Below are 10,568 nucleotides of genomic sequence, written 5' to 3' on the forward strand. Positions count from 1 at the left end.
CCTGAGGAGGGAATTGAACCTGGGTCTCTGGTGCCACCGTGCCGCCCATTTAATAAGATCCAATATAAGAGGTGAATGGGAAAAGGTAAAGCACACATTGGGGATAATATATTGGCATGGATTGAGAATTGTTTGACAGACTGGACACAATGGGAATAAATAGGTCTTTATCCAAGTGTCAGGCAGTGACCTGGAGGTACTGCTTGAGCCTCAGTTGTTCAAGATAAACATGAATGACCTGGATGAGGGAGCTAAAGGCAACATTTTGGTATTTGTTGATCATGTTGGATGGCAGAGCAGGCTCAAAGAGCTGAATGATTACTCCTGCTCGTTCTTTTATGTTTGTAACTTTAAATTAATAAGCTGTGAAAAGTTGGCATGTAAATATGAGATCACATCTGAAGGACTGTGCAAAGAATTGTTACTCTTTTATAAGGAAGGTGTAAATGTGTGAAGGCACATCAGAAAAGGTTTACTCCACAAATGTCAGGAATGAAAGATGCCAGGGTGGGGGCATTGTCTTTTACTTAGTACAGGCAAGGCTTGTATCCAATGGTGCATAGAATGGTCAGAGATGGCTCGATTGAAACATCTAAGATCCTGAGGAAGCTTGACAGTCTAAATGCAGAAAGGATGTTTCCTCTTATGGGAGAATCTAGAATGAAGGGATCACTTGATTTAAAAATCAAGCATTGTTGGTTCAAAACAGAAATGAGGCAACACTTTTTTCTCTCAGAGTGTCATCAGTCTTTGGATCTTTCTTCTGAAAAGGTGGTAGAAGTGGAGCCCCTGAATATTTCTTCGGTCAAGATGGATAGCTTCTTGTTAAGTAAGGATGTGAAAGGTTAGCAGGGATCGGGGAGAGTTGATTTGAGGTTACAATCAGACTAACCATAATCTTAATGCATGGCGGGGCAGGCTCAAAGGTTTGAATGGCTTATACGAAATTTTGCTCAAGCAGCAAGCTGAAATCTACTCTCAGATTCTCAGGATTTATGAGTTTTGAATCAGCAAAGAAGGATGTATGATTCTCTTTGTGCTCTCCTTTTATCCCCTGTTGAGAAGTAGCAGGGCTGTCAGCAAGGACTTTGGTTTGCAGAATTGTTACCACACATTTGCCCATGTTGCCTACTAACAGAGCACATTAGAATTACAAAACTATTTGTCATTGGCTGCCCTGAAACCATTGTTTTTTCTTAAGTTGATTTACTAGAAAACAACAAAAACATGAATTGTTGCTGGCACAATTGATAGCAAGCAATGATTTGCTGAAGCATATATTTCTGGACTTCTTAAAAAATTAAAACTGCAAAAGACACACTTCAAAGCCTGACTTAGGGTACTTATTCAATGTGTCAGACAGCACAGCAGGTTTTCATTAAGCATGGGGGGGAAAAGCATAAGAAAATTCTTCCAACTGTGCAATGTGATAGCATACACAATTGCATTTTCTCCATAGCAGACATTAACAAAAAATTGCAAATTCCCCGTAGCATGCCAATTTTGGAGACTATTTTTCTGAATAAACACTTTCATTGGAACAATTCAACAACATAAGTTGTAATTGTTAGAAGAAATGTGAAATAACTGTCATGTAGATCGCAATGTTTTTCACTCATTATGTAACATCAGCATGCAGCAGAACAGTAATTACTTGTGTTATTTATGTGTGACAATGAAAGGTCACGGAAATCATTTTCAGGCTTTACTATCAGAGAGCATATAATTGGAAAGCAGCCAATGAGTTATAAACATGAAATGGAAAAGAGGCAATTAGACCCATTTTTTTTACAAAAATAGATGGTCTCATCACTGATCCATTACTGAAGGTGATTAAGTCACCAAAACGAGGAGAGTAGGGAAGTTGGAATAAGAAGCTGGATTCAGGAAATTTATTGGTAATACTGTGGGATTGCATCACAGGATTGGAAACCTGCCATGCTTACCTGGTCTGGCCTATATGTAACTTGAGTACCTGAACTAGCTATTTTGCTTTTTAACTACTCTCTGAACTGGCCTAACAGGATGTTCAGTTGAGTCAATTGCACTAACGAGCAGAAAGAATAAAACCGAATTGAGCACTTGGTTGCAACCTGAGTATCAAATCAGGACACAACCAAGGCACTTCCAATCAGGGATAGGGGAGACTTGATTTGAGGTTACAATCAGACTAGCCATAATCTTAATGCATGGCAGAGCAGGCTCAAAGGTTTGAATGGCTTATATGTAATTTTACTCAAGCAGCAAGCTGAAATCTACTCTCAGATTCTCAGGACTATGAGTTTTGAATCAGCAAAGAAGGATGTATGATTCTCTTTGTGCTCTCCCTTTGTCCCCTGTTGAGAAGTAGCAGGGCTGTCAGCAAGGACTCTGGTTTGTGGAATTGTTGCCACACATTTGCCCTTGTTGCCCACTAACAGAGCATATTAGAATTACAAACCTATTTGTCATTGGCTGCCCTGAGACCATTGAATTTTTTCTGAAGTTGATTTACTAGATAGGAACAAAAACATGAATTGTTGCTGGCAATGAAAATACTTCTTCATGCATATTTCAGGACTCATGCCAAAGTTGAGGGTGGTTGCTTACATACGATACTCAAGCAACAGCCGACTTTGTCGAGAGTGGGTGCTGGAAAAGCACAGCAGGTCAGGCAGCATCTGAAGAGCAGGAGAACAGCCTGACTTCGTCAGCCACTGTTAGAGACTCTTCAGTCACTAACACGATATCCTTCTTGTACTCATCTTCACCAACCTCCTTGTCATTGATATATCTCTCCATGATACAATTGGAAAGTATAACCATTAAACAGAGACAAAATTTTGCCTTCACACTGATACCCTCCATTGTGTTTTTGCCATTTGAAAGTTGCTAAATTCACACAACTTCCCTTATGTCATCAATTTCACTGGCTTTAAAACCCTCACCTCCTCCCAAACACATGCATTTGTCCCTATTAAACCTCCCCCAATGGTTTGTGCACTAACCCAAAACAATTGTGATAATAGAAAGGTGGTTTCAACGAACTGAGCTGCTTGTAGTCTGACTCCATTGTCAGAGACTTGCTGATTCATTGGAGGATTCAGGGAAGAATGAAATAAAGAAAATAATTTTTCTGCTTTTAATGAAATAACTGTGAGCCAAACAATTTTTTTTGCCACAGATTGTTCTGTGTAGGATCTGGATAATAGGTCAGTCACATTTTACTAATTATAAGGTATAAGCAGCCTATTGAAATTTGCAAATTTAGTTGTAATTGCTCACTGGAAAACATTTCATTCAGCAGTGTATGCCCTGTGGTAACTGTGGTTTGCTCATTTCTAATGTAAAACAATGAGGAAAAAAATGTCTGGGTTGGAGTTTCAAAGAAGTAACAAACTGTGGGATAATCGAGAAGAGCTGATTTCCTATTGTGTTGTGCTGTTTAGGCTGCGGTGTGTGCTGGTTGCAAAGTAATAAACTCCCAGATTCTGGAACCTAATTAAAATGAACAAGAAATAAACAATGTAAAAAGAAAGATTGATGTCGTCTTTATCACAACCTGGCCATTTGTGCTTCAATATTATTGTGATCGTGACCCGGTAATCATTTTAGCAACTGATTGAGAAATCCAAAAGGTATCAGGGAGAATCCTCCTGCTCTTTCTTTGAAGAGTATCACTGGAAACATCACCCAAAAGAGCTAATTTCAGCCTCAGCTTTATGTCTCAAGCAAAAGACAGCTGTGCAGTTTCCTACCTCAGTACTGCACAGGAGTATCTCCCCAGATCAGATGCTTAACATTCTGGACAGGAACTTGAGTCTTTTGATTCAGAGATTATCAAGAGAGCTATTCATTGAACAAAGATTGACATGAATCATTTAGGCCATGATTTCTCATTCCTCAAAGTGTTGTTCTGGAGCAAGATTGTCCGAATGGAGAATCAAGCTGCAAATCACAGAAAAACCAACAAGTTCAGTGAAAGCTTTACTTTGATAAAATGTTCAACATGGATATAAAATATATCCAACTCGACAATTGAATATATTTATCCTCTGTCAACAGTCAACAGAAACAAAGCACAGCTAAACAATGAGATGTGCATCTTCATGCTGCACTTGCTCAAGTCAACAAAATTCCAAACTATTTAATCTTATAGCTGTATTTTGTTTTAAAAATGGCATGACAGTTATCCAAGTTGCACTTAGTAATGGGCCCAAAGTTGCAGGAACAGTGAGGCCCTGAAATGGGCCAAATCATTAGCCTAGTCAAGTCTCTTAACATCAAAGAATAAAAATTGGTGGTCAAGCCGTTCTAAGTCTCTCCTGTGCACTTATTTAGCTATGCTCTCAGCCGCAAGAGAGACCTAGGTCAGAAAATCCACAAATTAGGACAAAGAAGAAATGTGAGTTATTTTCAGGTATCATTTGGCTCAGATATTTTCCTAACCAATCTACTCAGAGAAGTTATTGCTCATTTCAGGAATTGAGTCCAGGTCTCTTACAACTACTGTCCACAAGGGCTTCTCAGCACACACTGACAAATATCTGCAGATGTGTGCACATTAATGATTCACCTTTGTGAAACAAACATGATAAATGCACCAAAGCTGACAAAAACATGTATGCATATAAATGTGTGAACGAACCAGCTTGATATTGAAAATGTCACAAATTTCTGACGTGTTTTATACACCCTCCAATTGGATCTCCATTTACAACATTGTTCAGTTTCAGAGGCTGCTGGATATTCTGTGAATTTCCAGCTTCTCTGTTCCTAATTTGGGAATTTCTGGATTTCTCTTTCCTTGTCAAAATGCTGGGTCACACAACAGAGTGAATAATCATATGCACACATTGAATCACTTCTGTAAAGGCTAATGGATACATTTGATTAAAAGTAATTATAAAACTTTTCTGCTGTTGCTTGGAGCCGCTTCTGTCAGAATTTACAGCACAGTGTGTCACATATGTCTGTCTTGTGCCAGCATCACACATCCACTATAATTTGCCTGCAACTACTTTTGTGACCTTCATCAACCAATTCTTAATTCTTCATAAATGACCAGTCTTTCCACTTTATGCTGTTTAAGGGATGTGTGCAACTTTTAACCTCTCATCAAATGACCAAAATACTGACATTTGCTTTTCTGGACATCATTTGTTACACTTTTCTTTGTTTTTGCAATATCAAGTGCTACTTCACTTGTCTTGCAAACTGTATCTCAAATTTCTGACATACGACTTAGCATTCAATTTCAAACTCCCCTAATTTCTTTCTCAGATCTCTACTTGCAGTCAAGGTTTCTGAGGCTAGTAGGGACGGAGCATGTTATGAGGTTTCTCCTTGTTATAAATTCAGCTTGTTAACGCATCTTCATCACATTGAGAAGCAAATCAACTCTATATACTGAAGCACGATCCTCTTGTTAAGAGGTAGCGTTAGTATTGTTTTATGAGAAAATTTGCCTGCTCTATGTCTCCATTGAAAAATGAACAGGACCAAGACGGTTTAAAGATTTCAAATAAAAGAAAATCATCTTCCAACATAAAAAGACTTTAGTGCAAGAGGTATTCGTAATTTTATTCTTTACAATGAATAAAAAAAATTGTGGTCACTAATTTGACATCAATCAAAACAGAAATGTATGCTTCTTTCTATTAGCAATGATAAAATAAAAGAGTTCTGAACTAATTGAGACATATTTTAGCAAAGTCATTGGACATAATTCAGGTTCTCCTGCACAGAAATGCTGTTGCTTTGATGTCGCTGGTTTAAAATTCTGGATCTGCCCCCAATCCTAATTGGCATTGTAGGTCAACCTAGGGCATGTGAACTGTAGCGGTTCAAGTAGGCAGCTCACCACTAGCTTCTGAAGGGCAAATAGGGACAGACAATAAATGCTGGACAGCCAGTGACGATGACTAATCACAAATGAATAAAAAAAATTAAAGATGATAGTCCACAACCAACTTCTCAGATCCACCAGGGATGAACAACAATATCCTTCTTGACAGTGCCATCAACATCCCGAGAACAAATTACATCCACTTTCCTGTCTAAAAATAGCATGAATTGTAAGGGGGAGAAATTAACAGAGTATTTCTCACTTTTTGTTCACTCTCACCATGTTATGCCAACCTTCTACCCATTACATGTTGGCCAGAAGCTGTGATAATTCTGCCCTTGAGTTCAATTCCCACCTCATCAGCTGAAAAAGCTCCATACAACTACTGAAATCATTGAATTGAATTTAATTGAATTTATTGTTACATGTACTGAGGAACAGTGAAAAGCTTTGTCTTGTGAGCAATACAAGCAGATCACATAGTTAAGTAGCATAGTTAAGTAAATGATAGGTAAACAATGGCAAAAACAAAAACACAGGTACAGGCGAATGTTAAGAGTTTGAGAGTTCATTCAGTATTCTAACAATAGTACGGTGGAAATGGTTATGAAACTGGCTGGTGTGCAAGTTCAGGCTTCTGTACCTTCTCCCTGATGGTAGAGGTTGTGGAAAGGCATTGCGAGGGTGGGATGGATCTTTGAGAATGCTGGCTGCTTTTCTTTGACAGCGGACCTGGTAGATGGATTCTATAGATGGGAGGTTGGCCTTTGTGATTGTCTGGGCCAAGTTCACTGTAACTGTCTCCGATCTTGAATAGTACAGTTGCCATATCAGGTAGTGATACATCCAGACAGAATGCTCTCAACGGCGCACCTATAAAAGTTGGCAAGGTTATTTGCCGTCATGCCAAATTTCCTCAGCTGCATGAGGAAGACGAGATGTTGTTGGGCCTTTGTAATCAGTGCATCCACATGAAGACTCCAAGAAGGCTTATTGTGGATGACCACTCCCAGGAGCTTGACACTCTCCACTCGTTCCACCTGTGCTGTTAATGTGTAGGGGGACATGAGTAACACCCTGCCGAAAGTAGAGTTCCTCGGTTTTTCTGGCATTGAGAGCTAGATTGATCTCAGTGCACCATTTTTCCAGGTCTTCCACCTCCCATTTGTTGTCTGTTTTGTTGCCATCTGAGATTCGACCGACTGTGGTGATGTCATCAGCGAACTTGTAAATGGCATTAGTCCAGCATAAAAGGCTAATTTCAGTTGGGATGACCAGGAAAGTACCAAACTGTAATAAAATCTAACTGGCTTACTAATGACAGGATATCTGTCATACTTGTTCAGGATATTCACTGAAATTTGGAAGAATGAGAGGTGATATAATTGAAACATTGTGGATTCTGGAGAGGTTTGATAGGGTAAATGCGAAGATGTTTCCTGCCACTGAAGACTCTCAGATCACAGGGCATCGGCTCAGAATAAAGGGGTGAAAATTCATGACTGAGATGAGAAAGAATTTGTTCACTCAGAACTTTGAGAATTTCTGGAACTCCTTGCTACAAAGAGCTGAGGGTGAAGAGTCCTTATGTATATTTAAGACAAACCTAGATAGATTCCTGATCAGCCGGGGAATCAAGAGGTAAGGGGAAAGGGCAGAAAAATGGATGTGAGGAGGCTCGGATCAGCCATCAGCCGACTGTAGGGCAGAGCAAGTTTGAGGGGCTGAATGGCCTACTCCTGCTCCTGTTTCTTCTGGTCTAATGCAAGGTCACATCTAGCCTATTTGTGTCTCCAGACCCACAGCAGTGTGGTTGACTCTAAAGTGGCTTTTCAAGTCATTCAATTGCATTCAGGAAAGTGGCCAGTTTCCCAAGACCAATTCAGGATGGACAATACACACATGCTGTGAATAGTAAGGCAGCTGAACAAAGGTGATTGAAATACAATGTGTCAAGTTTAATTTGAGACCATAGAACTGCTCTAGTTCCTTGTGTGTTACAATTCACGGATTGAGAACGCACTGTGAAATCAAAACATACTTAAATATTAAAGCAGAGATTGTGCTTCAGTGTACTATGACTCACTGTAATAATTAAAAGTTCACAGGAAGCCCTACAGAACCATCACCATAAACATAAATCATGTGTGTCATGGAGAAGAGGCAGTTTTACCAATCATGTACAAAAGAACAGGATGATTTTCTTCAATCAATAAATCTTCAAGATGTAAACAATTATTGTCAATTATGTTTGGAATGGTGAATAGTGTGCTCCTGCATTAAGAATTACTCTTCCGCAATGATGATTTTCACAAGACACAGAAAGGATTATCCATTGTTCTGTCCTGTTCATCCTGAAGACACCTCGTTGTCAGAATACACAGCTGAAACTAGCAATTGCATTTGTTGATTAAAACCATAATCAGAGAGATAAAAGATACATGAAGAAACCACAGAGACAAATATAATTCACAAGTATTTAAACATCAATTTTAGAAAAAAAAATTTTTGTACCATCTTTAAAACTTTTACAGAATTCAAAATGGGTTGTGCCAATGCTCATGGCAACCACAGAGAGTCTTGTTGAAAAACATAAATCACAATTGTCAGGGCATAGGTTTAATCCACCTCCACTCATTTAAACCAGCAATGATTAACCCCATAAGGTAATCTGTGAAAATTTGAGAGGCCAAGAATTACTTAAAGTCAAAATTAGCAACTTTATTTCTTAAAGTATAACAGAGAATAATTAACTAACAACTATTTACAACTCATTCCTCTCACCTATCATTTACTTTCCCTTCTATAATACTAGTCCAATAAAACCCCCAATTACGATTCACCAAAAATTCAGATTTCAATACCTAGCACCAGTCAAATCTTCCCTTTGCATCCTCCTCTGTAGATTTTCTTCTTTGAAGGGATTTATGTTTCACAGGTCATTGACTGATAAAGGTACCTTGAAGAGAGCAGTTTGTACATGCGGGTGACTTGGCAGTTCTCTCTCAACTGTTCAAGTTCTCCCGGCCTTATACCTCAAAGCATCAGATTGTGTCACTGGCTTTTAATATTGTCAATATACTAAATTCAAACATGATTGAGTTTGGTTTTTTTGGGGGTATAATTTAAATTGATTGGTCACATTCAAATTTGTTTTTGTATCCAGGCAAACACATTAATAATCTCATGAACTGAGAAAAATAATTTTCACCTACTAAGAGGAACTTTTCCAGTGCAACTGAACTTACTACAATTACACTGAAAGCTGATTAAACTTGATGCAAAGCAGATTTAAATCTGAACATTAGGAGAAGGATATGTTGCTGGTCCCTGTGGTAGGTTAAAAAAAGTACATAGTCAGAGTCAAATAAATTGTGGTGTTAAGCTCCAGTATTAGCCCCTGATGAAGGTTTCCTGAAGAAGGGCTTTTGCCTGAAACGTCGATTTCGCTGCTCGTTGGATGCTGCCTGAACTGCTGTGCTCTTCCAGCACCACTGATCCAGAATCCAGTATTAGCCAGGCAGCCACAATGTAGTAAGTGAGCAAACTTATTGTTTAAGGATTCATGGTCAGCAGTGCTTCTGACAGGTAGACCTCACAGAATCTGACTTCCATGATGAGGGCTGTTAACCTGGTCCAATCGGAGAGCTGTGGCTGTCAGATATAAACAGGAGCGTAAAAAAAACAGGAATAAAAAATAAACCGAACCCAGGGAAAAAACCTGGCCTATTTACCCTATTCATGCCCCTCATAATTTTGTAAACCTCAAAGGTCACCCCTCATCCTCCGACACTCCAGGGAAAACAGCCTCAGCTTGTTCAGCCTCTCCCTGTAGCTCAAATCCTCCAACCTTGGCAACATCCTTTTCAATTTTTTCTGAAAGTTTGCAAGTTTCACAACATCTTTCCGATAGGAAGGAGACCAGGACTGCACACTGAAGTTGATCTTGAGTGGCTCCCTTACACTGGACTCCATGCGCTTCGAACTTTACCCAGGATTGCACCTTGAGGACAATCAACTCAGTGAATGACACATTTTGGTCTGCCCAAAGCTTGTGCTCTTCCAGTACAGAGAATTGCCCTTGATCGCGTGTGTAGATTTACACAAACCAAAGTCCAGGACTTGGTGCTAACCATTGTGCTAAAGTTTGAGGCAGCTGCTAAAGAAGCACAATAAGGAAAGGTTGCTATGTTAAATCTTTCAGCTTAAGCTATGTTCAGTGTCTCATCACTGTCAGACTTGAATACTCTTCTTATTGACTTCCTGTTCTGCATCTCCATGAACTCCACAAAAAACAAACCCTTCAAAATATACCCTGAATACTTTATTTTCCAACTTGAGCTTTATATGGTTAACATGAAATTTTTACTGGCAGTAGCACTGCATTACACCCTTCCGCTTGCATCAAAAGCCCAAAGAGACAACAAATGAGTGCAGGAAAACAAAATTAAACAATTTGTTCAAACACTTTTTTTTATCCTTCAATGTGAAATGGGCATTGCTGCAAAAACTAGCAGTGGCTGTCCATCCCCAACTACTCTTGAAGACGATGCTGAATCCCTCCCTGAACTGCTGCAGTCTGTGCAGGGAAGCTGGTGAATAGTCCTGTGAGGTGGTGAGCTCTAGGATTTTATTATGGCAATAATGGAACATCAGAACAGAATTCCAAGTCAGATGTTGTGTGGCTTGGAACTCGGAGGTAATGATGTTCCAATAGTGGAAGAAAAGTCACGAAAAACTA

The sequence above is a fragment of the Hemiscyllium ocellatum genome, chromosome 48, assembly GCF_020745735.1.
Source record: "Hemiscyllium ocellatum isolate sHemOce1 chromosome 48, sHemOce1.pat.X.cur, whole genome shotgun sequence".
Classification (NCBI taxonomy): Eukaryota; Metazoa; Chordata; class Chondrichthyes; order Orectolobiformes; family Hemiscylliidae; genus Hemiscyllium; species Hemiscyllium ocellatum.